This window comes from Megalobrama amblycephala, linkage group LG24 (genome assembly GCF_018812025.1).
Source record: "Megalobrama amblycephala isolate DHTTF-2021 linkage group LG24, ASM1881202v1, whole genome shotgun sequence".
NCBI lineage: Eukaryota > Metazoa > Chordata > Actinopteri > Cypriniformes > Xenocyprididae > Megalobrama > Megalobrama amblycephala.
Window position 1 is genome coordinate 27,810,989 of NC_063067.1, and position 19,802 is coordinate 27,830,790.

Here is a 19,802-nt window from a genome sequence, read left to right on the forward strand (position 1 = left end):
ATCCCACCGGACACATTTGTGGCCAAACATAAAACACTATTTTTCACATACTTTTCCATAAAAATTTAAAAACAAAAAATGATTGATTATTGATTATTTCAAGGGGAAACTAATGACACATATTAAGATTTCATGACATTTAATATTAAGATTTAATGACATTTATGATACTCACAGTGATATAGCTATGCTGGCTACCTACAAACAAGACAGCTAGGGTCAATTACTTTAGCTAACAACACTTACTCTTCCAATGACAATGAAGCAGGTTTTTGCAGGCAGACTCCAAAGTTGAATGTTCACAACAAAATTAGACTGCGTCCATTTGTACCCCTACAGGCTTTTGTAAGCTTTTAAAGCATCTCCGGAGTAGGACGAGGGGAAGTTGATTAGGTAATTGTAGATGTCAGGATACTGCAGGTCAGGAAATCTCTCCGTTAATTTATCTATAGACGTTAAAAGCACCCCGGGGGCATTATATGGATCTGTTATATTTAATCTATTAAGTTTAGCTATGTACAAGTCTATGTCTTTTGAATTAAAGTGCGCAGTGAACTCTGTTGCCTTGAAATTCATATTGGCGCCTTTCTTTTGATATTTGCTCCCGGCTGTCGTTGCCTGCCAGCATGGAGGTGTAAACAGAATGGGTCACGTGACTGCCAGAGCTCTATACACAAAAATTTAGGTCCTGGAAGAAAACTGATAGTCAAACGCATGTTGAGTTTGTACATGATATTTCAGTTTATTTTAATTGTTGGTGTTCAGCTTCTGATGTCAAAAGGTTTCACAAAACCTCTTTTGGCTACAAAAATGCTAGAGAAATTTTTCAGAAAGAATCGTGGTATGATCCTAGCAGATCTTCAAATTTTCTACATGCTTCACCAGACAGACAGAATCTTGTCTTTGTTGGAGAAAAAGATAGACCAAACATGTGTAATTATTGTCATGCGTTTGGTCACTGGAAAAATGAGTGTCCGTTGTTGAAAGCAAAAAGAGACGCTTCTAAAATTAATGCTAATTCTTTGCCTCTGGTAAAGCCTGTTGCTTTAGCCGTATCTTCCCAGGGGTCTGTTAATATGCAGAGAAGTTATTCAGCATTTACACCATTTGTTACAGAGGGTTCTGTCAGATTAATTGATTATACAGTGAGGTACCAGTAAAAATCATCTGAGATACAGGCTCGTCTGAAACTTTTGTTTTAGAGCATGTGTTGCCTTTTTCCTATACTGGACGTAATATGCTCTATTTGTCTCCTCTTTGCCACACAGTGGTCTGAACAACACATAGGAACTTGAGTGTAATTAAACGCCCTTCACGTATGACGGCAAAAAAAGATAGTGCAAACGTGCCGCCTCCTGCCTACTGTTTCGCCAAGTGAAGGTGGGTACCCTCCCTCCCGCCCCCCGAAAAGAATCAGAGAGTGAGAAACGTGTCACTAACTGAGCCAGTGCATTACCAGAGGCATTATCCAAAGACACATTAAAATCCCCTCCCAGCACTAGCAGCCTATTTGTGAAAAGAATTGCACTCAAACTATCCAAAAACCCCTCCCAATCACCCAATTTACTTGGGGCGTAAACATTAACAAGACGAAAAGCTATCCCGAAAAGCTAACTCACATCCACAACCACTACCCTCCCTGGGATGATAACAAGAGCAGACTCAATAACCAAGTCCCATGAATAAAATAAGATACCCACCCCATCTGCATTAACATTCCCCACACCCCAAAAGGAAGGCCCCATATCCCACCCCGCAGAAAAAAACAGAAACATCTTTTTTATCCTTCAAATGGCATTCTTGCAAAAAACATACATCCATCTGTGACATTTTTAAGGACAGAAATATTGCCGTCCTTCTTTGTATCATTTTTAGTCCTCTTGCATTAAATGTTGCCACCTTTAAACACACCATTTAAACAAAAAACCTTTAAAAGGAAAAAGAAAAACCTAGACAAAATCCCACAAAAACTTCAAATGCTCCCTTTTCGCCCTAAACTTTTTTCCCCTTCTCCATTACTTCAGTCCATTCCCCTCCTTCCCCTCCCTCACTCCCCTTCTCCCCTCCCCCCTTATCCTCCCACAAAATTGACTTGACCTTTTCCAAATCCCCTCCCCCTCTCCCATTTACCCCATTTTCCCCCACCACCCTTTCCCCAGTGTCCATCTCACCCACAGCCTCCTTGCTCTGGATCCATCTGAGAGCAGATTCTTGGACTTGGACTTTACTGCACTTCCTTCCCTGATCTCCAGTCACATCCTCACCAAGCTTCCTTCTCCTTAAGCCTTGGCCCATGTCAGGCCCCATCGTGTCCTGCTCCATTTCCATTACCGAGGGAAAATCCCCTACACCACCTGTAGACTCTGCTGTCCCCGGCTCCGTCTCTCCGTAAATGCCACACAGAACCTCAACAACATCGATCTCCGACCACACTTGCCAGGGATTCATCGGAAGCTCTTGTACACCGCCTTCCTTATCTACCACATCTCCAATCCTTGTTTCCACCATCTGCCCTCTTTCAACTCCACCACCTGCACCCACTCCTGAAGGGCCTTCCTCTTGACTCTCTCCTCTGCCTGGAAAACTTATCAATAGTCCATCAAAGTCAGCCTGCAGACCTTGTCCCTCCTTAAACAGGCTGGCATACATTTTCTGTCTGCTAGGACAAACCCGGAACAGATGATCTCCTCCTCCACATAAACTGCAGGTCTTTGGTTTGGCAAACCGTCAGCATGTGCTCTGCAGATCCACAAAAGTGGCATCTCTGTCCTGTGCAGTCTGTTTTTACATGCCCCTGAGCACTGCACCTCCTACAATAAACTGGTTGACCTGGAAAGTGCAAAAAGCCCCTGTTTGAGCCAATGAAAAAAGACCCAGGTGGATGTACTAAACCATCTGGTGACACTGCGTCTGCACGCAACTTAACCAGGTATCTTCTTTTTCCAGTCCATATTCTAAACCGGTCCTTCAAACGTTCAACTCCTCTCACCATCCCACAATACCTGGCCAAGAATGTTAGGATGTCTCCATCTTCCACAAAAGGATTATACAGGTGATTCATTAGTGGCAAGAAATCCTGAGCAAAGGCAGGGTAGAGATGGAGGCCTCTTAACTGCTGGTTTTCTTTTTTCTTCTCCCATGCCTCATAAAACGCAGAACAGTCTCCCAGTTCGAAAAAAGTCAAATCCATAAAGCCAGAGATTGAAAAGTCTTGTAAGCAGAAAATTAAAGAAGCTGGAATACCAAAACTTCTCTCAACACCCCAGTCACCACAAAATCTCTTCCAAATCTTCTCTTAACTTCAGCAGATGCGTCCACCTTAACTTGCATCCGAACCATACCCTTCAGCTGCACCACCATGGTCAGCAAAGGTGCATCCTCTCTCATTGCATCCATTAAACTAGCCAAAATACAGATAAGCGACGGCATTGTGAAGCAGTGGGGGCAGAGCCGGCAAAGGCGACATTTACAGCAGGTTCGCGCACAATTACAAGAAAATCATTATCACACAGACTAGACCTTACAATACATTAAAAAAAAAAAAAAAAAAAAAAAACATTCAGGGCTCCAGCTACTGATGATTTTTTTTAAAAGGCTTATTCAGCTCCAATACAGCTTTGTGTACAAAGGAGTTCCTTAGTCTAATCCGATTATATCTTGGAATCTTATACCTTCGATTAGATGGCAAAAGTATGAATTCATTATACAACATGAATTCGTCATGTTGTATGACGTTTTGGTTCAGAGACAATATTATTAGCTAACCGTATAAGGTTTTTGTGATAAGATGATTCATATTCTTTTTGGAGTGGGTGACCCACTATTTTAGAGCACATTTTTTAGTAGGTTCATCAGCTTTGTTTTTAAACTGACAGACAGACACATGTACCATACAGAATTACAGTACGGCAACACACTCATAGTCACAGATGTAAAAAATAATAATAGAATCTGGTTTCTTGCCTCCAAAAGATCTCAAACGGCAAAGAAAGTAGATCCTTTGCATTGTTTTTTTTTTTTTTACGAATACTATCTATATGGTCTTTCCATGACAACGTACTACCTATCATTACTCCTAGGTACTTATATGTCTCTACCTGTCTGATGTTCTCATTATATATAACAACAGGTATTGTATGACTGTCAGAGGCAGGACCAAATACAATCTCCTCTGTTTTTCATATATAATATATAGAGCATTGTGATCACACCACTCAACTAATTTATCAACCCCTCAAGGTGCTGTTCTGGACTCTCTGAATTATTTAATAGAGATACTAACACAGTATCGTCAGAGTACTTTAAAATATATTGATTAGATATAATTGAAGAACAGTCATCAGTGTATAAAGTGAAAAGCATACCCTAGTGAAAAAAAGTATACTTTATTGTATTTTAAATATATTCCCTTTTTCTATAGTACACTGCAAATATACTAACAAAAAATGTACTATCATTAAATATATAAAAAGTATATTAGTATCATATTTTCACAATGCAACTTTTAACACACTTTAAAATAATTGTACTTTAGTATATTTTCTAAAAATATATTTTAGAAAAATATACTTGAAGTGTAAGTTCAGTTTATTTTTTAAAAGTGTATTTATTTGCACTTTATAAAAATATATTTGAGGTATATTTTAACAGTGTGCTGAAAATGATCATTGTAACAATGCACTGAAAGTATATTTAAAAAATGCATTATTTAATATCCTGAAGTTGTAGTGTATCTAATGTTAAATTTGAGTATATTTTTTAAGTTTACTTCTTCATCCTTGGAATTCATTATATTACTTGTGCTATTTATTTCAGTATGAATGCATTACAAGCCCATTTAGTATATGCAGTGTAGCCTATAGAATTTCCAAATATGTGTAAATGTTTATTAAGTTTACACTGGCAGAATCATTTTACAATCGTACACACAAATCTATATTAAACAACACACCAGCAGCACAAGTAATGCGAAAAAATATGCTTGAGTGGTTAAACTTGTCGGAATTCAAATGTCTCTTCAACTTGGTCTGTGACCAATCAGATTTTGTTGCTCACTGCCTTCATCCAATCAGAGCTGAATCGTCTGAATCCCCTCGCTCAGTCACTCAGGTGAAGTATAATGTCGCAATGTATAATTTATTTAATAAAACACTGAAAGCGCAATACATCGCTCAATCTTGGGGATTCTGACCAGTTCAATCAAGTGACATCGCAGCCTGACCGTGATGGCGACGACAACCGGCTAATCTAATGGCCTACGCGATCCTGAAAGAACCGGAGAAAAGTGCTGCTATTGGGAGGTGAGTTGTAGTCTACCAGTTAACAAACTTTATTTTATTTTCTTTAACAAACGGAGAGCGATATTTTGGCTTGATATCTCCTTTTTGAGTTTTTGTGTGGTGTTTTATGGCACATGTTTGTATGCAGCACCAAAACATTCATATGATTGGTCAAATCGGCCCGTATTCTGTACGATATTAATTCATAAAGTGTTTTATGCTTGACTATGTACCGAAAACAATATCGACATGCCATTCTGATACAGTTCCCTGCTGCTAATCCTCATTTACTGTTACTAACCAATAGTATTGGTTCAATGTCCCTAGTGAAAAAAAAGTATACTAAGTATACTTGCAGCAAGACTAATTATTAGTATATTTCAAGTGTGTTAATGATTAGTTAATTTAAAGTGTGCTATTTTGAAACAACTAATTTTGTACTAAGTATATTTAAGTTGAATTTAAGTAGTATTAAAATACAATTTTAAGTATATTTAGTATACTTATGTGTGCTAAATTGGAACAACTTCAAGTATACTTAGTACACTTTAAGTATATGTCTGTGTAGGGACTAATTACATGCTTGATTAGTGATATTAAAGTGTACTTAATTTGTTATAAGTATACTTTATTTGTGTTAAAAATATATAATTTTTGTTATAATATACGTTGTATTATAAGTATACTTTATTTCTGTTATAAGTATACTTTTATTTGTGTTATAAGTATACTTTATTTCTGTTATGAGTACACTTTGTGTTATAAGTACACTTTATTTGTGATTTAAGTACATTACAAAATAATTAAGAGTGTCTTCAGAAAACACAAGCAATATACACTGAATATATTATTTTACAGGTAATAGTATATACTGTATGCTCAGTACCTTTGGCTTATTCCAAATATTAAACATTACACACTTTGCAGACAATAACAATACACTTTATACTTATGTATAATATAGTCAACATTTGAAGCGGATCAAAACCTTTAATCAAAGTTGTCCTAACTTTTTTGATCCGCTTCAAATGTTGACTACTGTACTTTGAATTACATAATCTCACACAATACAGTTGTGCTACTATTTAAATACAGTTTAACACATTTTCCCAAAGTTGAATGCATTTGTTTTCAAGGCCATTAAAATAAATAAAATGTAACAACATCACTAATGAAGAGACATATTTCATTGACAAATCCAATAGTTTTTATTTAAACTTAGATTCAGCAAAACTTACCATGTTTTTCATTAAAGAAAAAATATATATATATATATATATTGGACCATGGTGACCCTCTATACACAAATACAAATGACACATTATATTCCATTTTCTGATGAGCTTCTCATTGTGTCTGATGGCACAATGATGACCGCAGAGACTCGTGAAGAACAGCATCTGTTGACAGAATATACCAAAGATATAAGACAGCATGTTCAACTCTTTATTCACGTTTACAATAGTCTCTAAATCCTACATTGAACCAATACTATTTTTGAACAGTAAATGAGGATTAGCAGCAGGGAACTGTATCAGAATGGCATGTCGATATTGTTTTCGGTACACAGTCAAGCATAAAACACTTTATGAATTTATATCGTACAGAATACGGGCCGATTTGCCCAATCATATGAATGTTTTGGTGCTGCATACAAACATGTGCCATAAACCACCACACAAAAACTCAAAAAGGAGATATCAAGCCGAAATATCGCTCTCCGTTTGTTAAAGAAAATAAAATAAAGTCTGGTAGACTACAACTCACCTCCCAATAGCAGCACTTTTCTCCGGTTCTTTCAGGATCGCGTAGGCCATTAGATTAGCCGGTTGTCGTCGCCATCACGGTCAGTCTGCGATGTCACTTGATTGAAATGTCTCTTCATTAGTGATGTTCTTATATTTTATTTAATTTAGTGGCCTTGAAAACAAATGCATTCAACTTTGGGAAAATGTGTTAAACTGTATGTAAATGGTAGCACAACTGTATTGTGTGAGATTATGCAATTCAAAGTACAGTAGTCAACATTTGAAGTGGATCAAAAAAGTTAGGACAACTTTGATTAAAGGTTTTGATCCACTTCAAATGTTGACTATATTATACAAAGTAGAAGTAATAACAAAGTGTATAGTTATTGACTGCAAAGTGTGTAATGTTTAATATTTGGAATAAGCCAAAGGTACTGAGCATACAGTATATACTATAATATATTCAGTGTATATTGCTTGTGTTTTGTAATGTACTTAAATCACAAATAAAGTGTACTTATAACACAAAGTGTACTCATAACAGAAATAAAGTATACTTATAACACAAATAAAAGTATACTTATAACAGAAATAAAGTATACTTATAATACAACGTATATTATAACAAAGAAATATACTTTTAACACAAATGAAGTATACTTATAACACAAATTGAGTACACTTTAATATCACTAATCAAGCATGTAATTAGTCCCTACACAGACATATACTTAAAGTGTACTAAGTATACTTGAAGTTGTTCCAATTTAGTACACATAAGTATACTAAATATACTTAAAGTTGTATTTTAATACTACTTAATTTCAACTTAAATATACTTAGTACAAAATTAGTTGTTTCAAAATAGCACACTTTAAATGAACTAATCATTAACACACTTGAAATATACTAATAATTAGTCTTGCTGCAAGTATACTTAGTATACTTTTTTTCACTAGGGTAGCAGAACTAACACAACCTTGGGGTACACCAATGCTTATTCTAATTGCTGTTGATAATAGCTTATTTACTTTAACACGTTGCTTTCTATTAGTGAGAAAAGAAACATACCATTTAATCAGATAGGGAATTACATCTAGCTGTATTAGTTTTGACACAAGAATATCAACTTGAATTGTATCAAAGGCAGATGAAAAGTCCAGGAATAGAGTTTTTACATAGTTGTTAGTTTTGTCTAGATGTTTAGAGACAATATGCATTAAGGCTGCCACTGCATCTTCTGTGCTACATCCTTGTTTATACATGAACTGACATGGATTAAGTTTCTTTTTAACTGTATTTACCGGATGTTCAAGTAATATTCTTTCTAATCATTTCATAATAACCGAAGTGAGGACTATAGGTCTGTAATCTTTACATTCTTAAGACAAGAGATTTTTGGTATTGGTTTTATGATTGAGGTTTTCCATATTACAGGAACAGTATGTGAATCAATAGAAGCCTGAAAATTTGGTTGTCATACAGGAGCTAGTTCATACGCATTTTTTTTTTATAAGGCCTGGACTGCACCCATCAGGCCCTACAGCTTTTCTAATATTAGTAGATTGAAAAGTCCTCCTAACATCTTCAACTTTTATCTTTTGAGATGGATAAGATACAATATTAGGTAGTTCATAATTACTTGGGTTAAATCTAGTAAAAAAGAAAGAATTTTTCGATCAACCTCCACAAAAGAACTGCAGTACAATTTTCTGGACTCCCTAGGTCATTCATGATCAGGAGGAAAAGCTAAACTTTAACATTCAGATAGCTACCACAGGGTCATTTAGAAAACTGGCGTTGTCAAGTGCCCACAAGTGTACCTAAACGAAAACTGAGAACTTTGCAAAAGTAGGTGAGCACATGCAACACGATTCCAAAAAGAGGCATACAAACGTGTACGGAGATGGAGCCATAGACAATGCTATGTCTGTTAAAAACTGCAGGTTCTCTCAGCACCACGTAATCTGTTTTCAACCAGTATGTCCAGGGGAGAGCATGAATGCAGTCCTCCATTACTATAAATTATGTACCCGAGATTCCCACATTCAGGGAATTCGCAGGACTCAGCACAACCGGAGTGCAATGGCCGAGCCTCACCCTGAGTAAACCACCTTCCTGATCATGGTGGCTTCCCTTGCCCCTGTAAGTATGAGTCCCCAGGCCTCCATTAAGAGGCTACCCTATCCCTCTTTGCCATCCTCATCAACCCCCTTATTGTGCTTTCACATATGCCGAGTTTGCAGCACGCAACTGATCCATGGCTGTTTATCACAAACACAACATTCACTTATTTTTACTTTTATTTTTACTTTATTTTTATTTCTACTGAACATGGCTTGTCAGCATTGCGATTTCCTTTGTATACACTGTATTTCATAGATGTCACATTTAAACGCGCTACATTTAAACGTTTTATTAAATTCATTACTTTATATAATGTTATACATTTGAGTTATATATTATGTTGCTCACGCAATAGGCAAAACATTTAAACATAAGCTTTATCTTAAAATCACAGACATTTTAAAGTAAAACTTAAAATAGACAAAAACAGGTGATTCTTGTCTTTTCTTTCCTTTTAAATCTTTTTACAAGAAATCCCTCAGGTTAAAAAGAACTTTGTTTTTCCACCTTCATGAAGAGACGAGTGCTATCTTTATGTCCCCTTGTTCACCTAAATGCCAGGTAATGTGCCCGTTTCCTTGCTTTACCCGAGGCAAAAAAGCCATGTTGACTGTGTAACAGAGACTTTAAATTATATGCATCTATGGTGAAATTACTATTTTTTTCGCATCAATACATGTTTATTTTAATGTGTACAGTGCTCTATCGTTTTAATTCAGCACGGTGCAGCGCAGCAAAAACAGACTGTGCGTAAATGATCGCTGCACGGTGCGCTTGTGGAACGCACTGCCGGACTGCATCCGTGTTCTGCGGTGTGCAGTGGGAACGCTTTATCTGTTAATATGGGCACAGAAAAAAACTACGTACTGCAAACAGATTAGGCCTATGTGTGAAACAGGCGTTAGTGCGTGTACGCCATTGCGCACAACGTTTGCATACTTTAATCATCTCCGAAGATAGTGGGGGTCGCGAGTCAATGGCATTGTTATTTTGGGGGTCGTGGGCTGAAAAGTTTGGGAATCCCTGCTTTAGACCAGTGGTTCCCATCAATCAGGTGTGTTTGATTAGATGTCTCCCTAATCAAACACACCTGATTCAACTCATCAGCTTGTTAGTAAAGACTCCAAGACCTCAGATGGGTGCATCAGACAAGAGTGACATCCAAGACGTGCAGTGCTGGTTTGGGAACCACTGCTTTGGAACAATGAGCCAAAAATAATTTAATATGTAGTCCCCAGATAGGGGACGTATCAGATATTAAACTGATAAGAACAGATTTTTTTTTTTTAAATAAACAAAATCATTCTTTACAACAGTCTGAAAAACATTACAACATAAAATACATTTCCTTTTAACATTTCCTTATGCACACTGATAAGTTGAAATGGTTAGAAGCCAAAAAAAAACAAAAAAAAAAAACAGAAACAAAACAGAACAAAACACAAAAATGCATCAAAACATAAAATCCTCATTCCCTTTACCTCACACCCACTATGCGACCTCAGCTGTCATTTTACCCAATAGTTGTGAGAACAACCTCTCTGGCGCCAAATGTGGTATTTGCTTCCTCAGACAAACTGTTCTCCACTACCACAATATGTGCTTCCCTTCTGAAATCACTCCCCAAATTACTACGTTCTCTCTCAAATACTCCCAGACCCTCCCCATATAGCACTAAGTTTATTGTAATTTTTTACCCTCTATTTTTTTTATTTTTGATAAGTGGGTTGCAATATAGCCCAATCCACCCTATATGGCAGCACAACTTTTTCCGCCCCTTCCACCAGCTCGTCCCTCAGTCTGCTGTACAGCAACTTATGCTCCAGAATCAAAGACTGCTCCAAACACCATGGTTTACTTGCTACAAGATTTGCCACCCTCTGATAGTAGTCTGGCCTATTCGTTGACCAGGGCATTGTTCCCTTCCATTAGCTAATAGATCTCAACAGGAAGGCCAGCCAAAACTGAGCAAAGAACCTTGCTTTATGTGTAGTGATATGAACTCAAGTAGTCATGTATGTATTGTTTATCATTAATATTATTAGTTGTCATTTGTTAAATATAGTTCTTGCGTTAAATGTATATGAAAATATATTTGTATGTAGTACTGTGCAAGGATGCCAACTTGAATATCACTTAGACCTGTAAACGCTGGCGGGTGACGCTAGAGGGTGATCGTGAGCCGCAGGATATAGAGCTTCATTTATATATGAAGAAGCCACTCTGGCAGTCACTAATACACAGTTGAAGATAACTAATTCTTATTAGTGATGGGAAGTTCGGATCATTTTACTGACTCGGACTTTTGAGTCTCGTTCAACAAAATGAATCTTTTTTCGAGTCATTTAGTTCATTTAGTTCATTTTAGCAAAATGTAATTAAAATGTTACGTGTTACTTCCCCAACACATCTACTACTTATGCAAACGTTGATCCCACTACAAACAATACAAAACTACAATGCTATAAGATTCAGAAATGATTAATTCATTACCTGGGTCTTCAGTTTATGACAAGCTGATTAAGCTCACCTCACCTCTTGTCTGACAAGTCTTCGGGTTTAAGTCATTCCTTAATGACGTGACAGGCAGTCCCATGCTAAACCAATGCAGTCTGAGCCGGAAAGGGAACTGATTAGTTCATTTCATGAGTCTTTCGGGTTTTTGAGTCGTTCCTTAAACACGTGACAGACCCATACACTACGCCAATGCATTCTGAGCCGGAAAGAGAATTGATTAGTTCTCTTCATGAGTCTTTCGGGTTTTGAGTCGTTCCTTAAACACGTGACAGACCCATACACTAAGCCAATGCATTCTGAGCCGGAAAGAGAATTGATTAGTTCTCTTCATGAGTCTTTCGGGTTTTGAGTCGTTCCTTAAACACGTGACAGACCCATACACTAAGCCAATGCATTCTGAGCCGGAAAGAGAATTGATTAGTTCTCTTCATGAGTCTTTCGGGTTTTTGAGTCGTTCCTTAAACACGTGACAGACCCATACACTAAGCCAATGCATTCTGAGCCGGAAAGAGAATTGATTAGTTCTCTTCATGAGTCTTTCGGGTTTTGAGTCGTTCCTTAATCACGTGACATACCCATACGCTATTTCTGACATTTCTGTCACTGTTTTTGTTACTGTTTCTTGAGGATCTGTGGTGTGTTATTATAAATAAATAAAGCCCTGTTATAAATAAAATATTGATTAATTTATCTTTTTGACTGTCTATCTGTAAATAAACACTAGGCTATATAATAATATAATAATCCAAGCCTACAATACAAAGCATTTATAGCCTAGTTTGTTCATTTTTACTCCAATTTTGAGTTTGCTGTTATAATAATTGCTTTTCCTAGGCAGACTTGACATATTGGTCTAATATAAGAAGATTGCTCAAAAAGGACATAATGACATAAATTAAAAGCAAATAACATTTTGAATTTGAATTATTAATGTTAGTTTAAAACATCAAGGTTATGATAACTTCAGCTTTAACAGTTGTAACACAAACTCAAACAAAACTGGAGAGTTAACGTTATTTACTAATAAATATAATGTGCTTGGGTCACACAGCATAGTGTATGGGTATGTCACGTGATTAAGGAACGACTCAAAAACCCGAAAGACTCATAAAAATAACTAATCAATTCTCTTTCCGGGTCAGAATGCATTGGCTTAGTGTATGGGTCTGTCACGTGATTAAGGAACGACTCAAAAACCCGAAAGACTCATAAAAAGAACTAATCAATTCTCTTTCCGGCTCAGAATGCATAGCGTATGGGTCTGTCACGTGATTAAGGAACGACTCAAAACCCGAAAGACTCATGAAATGAACTAATCAATTGAATCATCAGGTGAACTACTTCTAGCAGTACAGAACCTGTAGAATATTGCACATGCGCGACTGAACGAATCACCCCCGAGACGACTCGTTCTTCCCGAGTCACATTAAAGATTCGTTCAAAATGAACGAATCGTTCAAGAACGACACATCACTAATTCTTATCTCTGTTTATGTGTGTTTACAGGTAAGATGAGTGATGTGGCATCACAGTTTGTGTTCATAAAATGTTTATACGTTAGTTATATGTGTTAGTTTGATGAATTTGTATATTAAAGCGATAGATTTAGCGGTTGATATGCGGCCGGTGGCGCCCGCGCGATGGATTGCGCAATCGCGGCTGGGAGGCGGCCGACGCCGCTGCGCTGGTGGAGGCCGCGCGAGACATCACGACATAATAATAGTGCTTAATGTCGTTAGACAATATAATTGCAATCACTCGTTGTTATAAAAGAGTTGATATTTGTTTATTGTTATGTTTGTGTTCTGTAAATCTGTCATTGGTTAGGGACAACTAAATTGCTGATACAGATCGTTAACAACAGAGCACATAGAGAGAAATATAGTCTACTAAAAAGGAAACAAAGTGCTTATACACCATTTGTGTATGTTTATTGAGTATTGTCTGTTTGATGTAATGTTAATGTGTTACAGACAGTATACAGCAATGTATTCGGGTCAATGACGTGACGCCCCCTTTTTCTGTCCGGGTTAATTTTATTTTGCAGAAAAAAACTAAAAAATACATAAAAATTTCTCATCTACTTGTTATACCTTCTTCACCTACTAAACCACTCTAACTTCTCCAAATTTTTACGTTTTTCATCATTTTTCTGCTATCCGAAGTGCCAAAACATCATATGGGGCGACCGTCCAGCCTTGACTTTTGTTAGGACAACTGGTTTAAAAACAGTTTAAATCAACTTAAATATATCCCTTTTCCTAGTTGGCATAATTTCAAACATGTATTACATCCATTGACAAAACTATAAAGCATTTGCACATATATTTCTATCATGATATACAAACGAATGTTGTCCGAATTAAGTTGATTCTATCCATATAATCCGGGGCGACCATCAACAAACCACAATTTTGAGACCTTTATTTTGAAAAACATCTCAATGATGGGATATTGCATCAGCCAGACACAAGTGAAGACCCCCTGGAAACAACTGTAAGGTAAATCAGTCTCTCTCATATAGTAAGAAAAAGCTGTTTTTTAACTGCTGTAATGTCGTAGTCACTTTTGGTCATCATGTGGGGCGACCACCCCAAAACTGTGAATTATAATTTTTTTCCCACAAATCTATATTTTGATGATAAATTTGATAGTGCTTTGTCACTAGAAGAAGCTAGTTTGGTTTATGAGGCTAACTGTTAGCCTGTTATACTTGAGTGAACTTGAAAACATCATATGGGGCGACCGAGTATCATGTGGGGCGACCACTGCTGAGTGTTTTAAATGATAGATATATGTCCTATATTTGTAGTTTTCATATTCTATACATCAATTATATACATAGAGTTAATTGTTTAAGCATAATTATTTGTATATTTTATCTTTTTTTTTTTAAATTCAGCCATTTTCCATTCCTTTTATAGGGATAAAAAAAATGTTTGTTGTAGTACAATCCTACAGGAAAAATGTAAAAAAATTAAATAAATAAATAAATAAAAAACTACACAATGACATTCTATTTATGTAAACAAGTTTTAACCTATTTTACCTATTTCCTAGATGGCACGATTAACAAGCAAAGAGAAGACTGCTCGTCATAGACAGAAAGTCAACTCCGACCCTGCAGCAAGAGCAGAGTATCTTGCAAGGAAAAGAGAGATGGTAAAGAAAAAAGAGCTTCTGTAGCAGTGAGCTAGAGTCACTAGAGCTACAGAAAGTAGGAGACCAGGGGTGTATTCCAGAAAGCAGGGTTAACTTACTGTCACATATACCCTGAACTCTCGGTTGATTAACCCAAACCTTGCTTACTCGAGGTATGCTGGTTCCAAAAATGCATCCGGGAATAAGTTCAGCCAACCCAGAGTATGTTTTCGGTTAACACACAAGACATTCTCAACAGAGCGACGAATCGATGATTCACCATGGAAACAGACGCTAAGAAAAAGCGCGCCATTCTACTTCATTCTTCTTCTTTTGTTTAATGGCGATTTACATAACCTACTTGGTGCACATCACCACCTATTGGGTGGTTGTGCAATAATTTTTAATCTTAATATTGTTTGTTTGATGCTAATTATTTAATAAAATATCACATATATGATATGTATTTTATTATAGAAATTATAGCATAGAAAATGTCCTGTTATAAAGATTAAGAAGTAGATCCATGTGTGCTATGACAATAAAATTCATATATTAGAATTGAATAAACATTTATATATTGTATAATATAACATTGTGTATATAACTGTAACTATATAACAAATTTAGATACATTAATATAACCATATTGATAATATAACACACATCTAAATTCCTCTTAAGCTAACTAACCCTTGAACATAACCTGCTCCGGAGCAGGTTATGTTCAGAGAGCAAGTTGCTATGGTTACTTACATACCCTAAAAGTTACCTCCGTTTTTGGAACCGAAAGTTGAGGTTATCCACTTACTTACTCTTAAACATACCCAGGTATGTCACATAACCTGCTTTCTGGAATACCCCCCTGGGTAGATCAAATAAACAGTTTAGACTGTATGCTACAATAAGCTATTAAACATTGGTCACCGAAACAGCTGTTCTCTAAAGAGAGTAGGTTCAGGATAAGGAGGAAAGAGCACAGGTGTAGAATGTTTATCTTGTTGTTGATGAACAACTCTGTACACTATTGTTTCAGCTACCAAAAAAGAAAGCATATGAGGGAAGATTCCATATGTGAAGTCAGATGAGTTATCAGAGAGGGAGAGGAATAATCTGAGAAACAAGTGGAAGGCTGCATCCAGAGGATACAGGGAGAGAAGAAAGATGGAGAAGGCAATGTTGGACCTGACACCTCAATCCATAGAGAACACTCTGCCAGATCCAGCAGGTGTAGAAGGAGTGGAGGGGCAGCAAGAGAGTCCAGGGGGGTGTGTGGTGGTGGATGCTCCACCTCAAAATGAGGATTTCCATCCACAGATGTCCTCCACACCAGAGAGAAAAGATAGAGAAAAGAAAGCTGAGAAACGTTGTAAACGACTGCAGGCTGAGAAGCATGAATTAAGAAAGCTAAACATAAATCTGAGGAAACAACTTGCAAAGATGAGAAAAGAAAAGGAAAGGGCCAGAAAAGGTGAGACGAGGGCAAAAGAACGGTTAAGCCACAGTGAGAGGCTCAAGCCAAAAGGGGGGAAGAAACTGGCAAAAGAGAGAAAGCTGGCTGTTGTTAGTTTTCTGACTAGAGATGAGAATAGTCGACTTTTACCAGGGAAAAAAGATACCATCACAAAAAACAAAATAAAAGAACAGCGAAGAATTCTCACAAAGCCACTCACAGAGCTCCATGGGCTGTACAATAGTGAAATGAAGAAGAGCCTCCACCTATCTTACAGGCAGTTTGCTAGAAGACGCCCCTTCTATGTCACTGAGCCAAAAGCCAATAGGGATGGGACGATACACTTAAACTCACGATACGATGCACCTCGATATGCCAGGGTCAAGATACGATACGATATCAAAAAAGAAAAAAAAAAGAAGAAAATATTACTGTATAACAACAACTTATTTATTTTTGTTTCAGCTGCACACAGGGAAACACAAGGCCTAACTGGCCAAACACAAACAAGAACACTCCCTTAGTGCTGCTCTAATCCAAGGTTAAGTTATCTCAGGACTGGTTCTTCTTCAAAAAAACTAACATATCAACATGTTCTGGTGTAATCAGTGATCTTTGAGCAGACACAATGTCTCCTGCTGTGGAAAAGACACGCTCACTGGGCACTGACGTAGCAGGAATGCAAAGGTAGGCTTTGGCCAGGGGGGCAAGTATGGGGTAAGCATATGCATTAACTTTCCACCACTCAAGTGGACTACTGTTGAGTGGGATAGGAATCCCATTTCTGTAGGAGAGTATCTCCATTTCAATCCCTCTGCTGGACTGCACTGTCTCAACAACAGTAGTGTAGGAGCTCCCAAGGAGATCTTCTAACGCTGTCTTTTTTGGTGGGGGAGGCTGTGTCACGTCCTGCATCTGCCTTTCTCCCTCCACTGGCTCTTCCTGGCTCTGCTCTGCTCCCTGTGCTGCCTCAACCATGACCCTGGCCTGCTCTGCTGCTGCACCTGATATTGAAGCACTGGCCCTAGTGGTTCTTTCATCTATGTCACTGGTCTGAAAAAAATAAAATAAAACTAGCTCAAACATTTCTGTCTTTCAATCCTTCACTCCCTCCCTCTCTCACAGACACACGCACACAGAGACTCTCTCTCTCTCTCATCGACTAATAAAAAAAACAATATGAGAAATAAGTTTTCGGGCTCTGGCCTACACATACAGGGCACCTCATTTTTTTTTTCAATAAAAGTTAGCCTACCTGGTTGCGCTGCTCATGAAGTGCTGAAGCTTTTTCACGTATTCGGGCATAGACGGACTCGCGTTGTTCATCATTCAGATGGGACAGGCTTCGGAATCGTGGGTCAAGCGCAGTGCACTCCTGCAGCATGTCATTACAGTCCCCCGAGTACCGGTCCGAGATGTCGAGTAGAATGGCGCTTTTCATGTTGGCGATGGTCTGTGTGTCATTTTCGTCTGGTGACATGCTCTTGCTCGATCATGAACTTCATTGGGATTATCAGTGAAACAGTGGGCTCTTTTTCATCACAGACAACTGTTGTGGCTGTCTTCAGTGGCTTAAGCAGTTTCACTATGTCCTCGACATCTGATATATCACTGTTATCCAGAGTGTCAATTTCTCTCGCATTCCTTCGGATTCCTGGGCAGCTCAGTGCAGCTGAGACAGCTGCTTGTTGCTCCAGGTAGCGCGCCAGCATGTCGTATGTGCTATTCCACCTGGTTTGGACATCGGTGATAAGTTTATGCCGAGGCAGCTCTAACTGGGTTTGCTTGTTGGTCAGGACGGCGGTGGCCGTGGTGCTCTTGTGAAAGAATGTAGTTATTCTTCGCACACGACCAAGAAGGCGCGCGACGCGGGATACAGCCAAGCCTCGCTTACTGGCCAGATTCACAACATGCGCTAAGCACTTGATGTGAGGGTGGAGACCGCTCTCTCTCACAGCAATGTCCATGTTGCTTGCGTTGTCTGTGACACAAGCAATGGTTGTTTGTGGCCTCGTTAGCTCCCACTCACTCAGTGCATTTCTCAACACGTGAGCTATGTTAACACCAGTATGACTTTCACTTAGCTCACGAGTTTGCAACACAAAGCTTTTTCTCTCCCATTTCTCGTTGATGATTTCTTCCGTGATGGTTATATAACTCTGTGTTGCACGCGAGGTCCAGCTGTCGGTGGTCAGGGCGACACAGTCGGCATTTTTTAGATACTCTTTCACGCTTTGTTTGGTTTCATTGTAAATTTCCGGGATTACCTTCTCTGAAAAATGTCCTCGACATGGCATCTTAAACTTGGGCTCCAGCACATTGAAACATTTGGATGAATTTTCTGTTCTCTACCATGTTAAATGGAGCCATATAGTCCGCTATGAATTCGCCAATGAGCCTGGTTATCTGTTTTGCACGCGGACTTGACGGAGGTAGAGTTGGTGTCAGCGCTTGTTTCATGGTCAGCTGTCCCTTCGGTAGGCTTGTTTTCTCCGGGGCCGTCTTCACATTTTTATGGTGACGTTGAAGGTGGTGGTTCATGTTTGATGTGTTGGATGTGGTGTACGGAATGACAGCATGGCATAGCTTACACACAGTCTTAGTCTTGTCAGTTACTCTATTGCCGTCTTTGTCTTTTTTAATGAGAAAGCCAAAATACTGCCAGACATATGACTTGTATCCAGGCGGAGCGTCCTCAATTTCGACCTCATTTGACTCCATGGTCAGCTGTTTGGGGGCAAGGCAGTTGGTGCTAATGCTAATAATATTTGTTAGCTCGCTGCAGTGTTGTTATTGCAACATGCGCTGTCTTGACGTTACGACGTACCGCACCGTTCCCCGGATATAATTTTTTTTTTTTCATTTAGTTTTTTTACCCTGCCACCATAGACTGTATGTCTGCCCCATATACATACACACAAATATAATACACTAAATTATTTATATACTATGCAAATCATGCAGCAGTGCCATCTATCTTTATTTTGCGATCCATTTTTTTCGACCTCGATGCGTTTCGTCACGTTTTGTATCGCGATATTTTGTCAAACGATATTTCGTCCCATCCCTAAAAGCCAAGGATCGGGACACATGTGCATGCATGGACCACGAAAATGTCCACCTGCTGGCCAACAAGCTCTACAGCAGAGGGCTGTTGAAAACAAAAAGCATTTCTGAGCTGCTGGTTATGATAGTGTGTGATCCAAAAAATAAGGACTGTATGGACCGTGTTTGTGCCAAGTGCTGCTTTGAGGAGGTAGAATTCCCTGAGACAGAGAGCAGCTCAGAAGTCACCTGGGAGCAGTGGAAGAGGGTAACTTCCACAAATGGAGAGAGAATGTTTGGCAACATGGTGAAACAGATCTATAGTGGAACCATCAAGGACTTGATGAAGCTTTTCTCTCAGAAGTTAGAGTCCTTGGCGATACATCAGTTTAACTGGCTGCACCAGGCAGAGCAGTTCCGCTACCTTAAACAAAACATCACAGGGTGTGAAGCTGTTCTGCATGTTGACTTCTCAGAGAATTATGCATGTAA

At 38.3% G+C, this 19,802-nt stretch overlaps 1 non-coding gene and 1 pseudogene across 1 annotated transcript; both read right to left on the reverse strand.

Annotated features, from left to right (window-relative positions):
• Positions 1-9,014: 9,014 nt before the first annotated feature.
• LOC125260848 lies at positions 9,015-9,180 on the reverse strand. Its single transcript, XR_007183142.1, has one exon. It is a non-coding gene; the product is annotated as a U1 spliceosomal RNA (small nuclear RNA).
• Positions 9,181-10,317: 1,137 nt separating this feature from the next.
• LOC125260849 lies at positions 10,318-10,459 on the reverse strand (annotated as a pseudogene).
• Between the last annotated feature and the right edge of the window lie 9,343 nt (positions 10,460-19,802).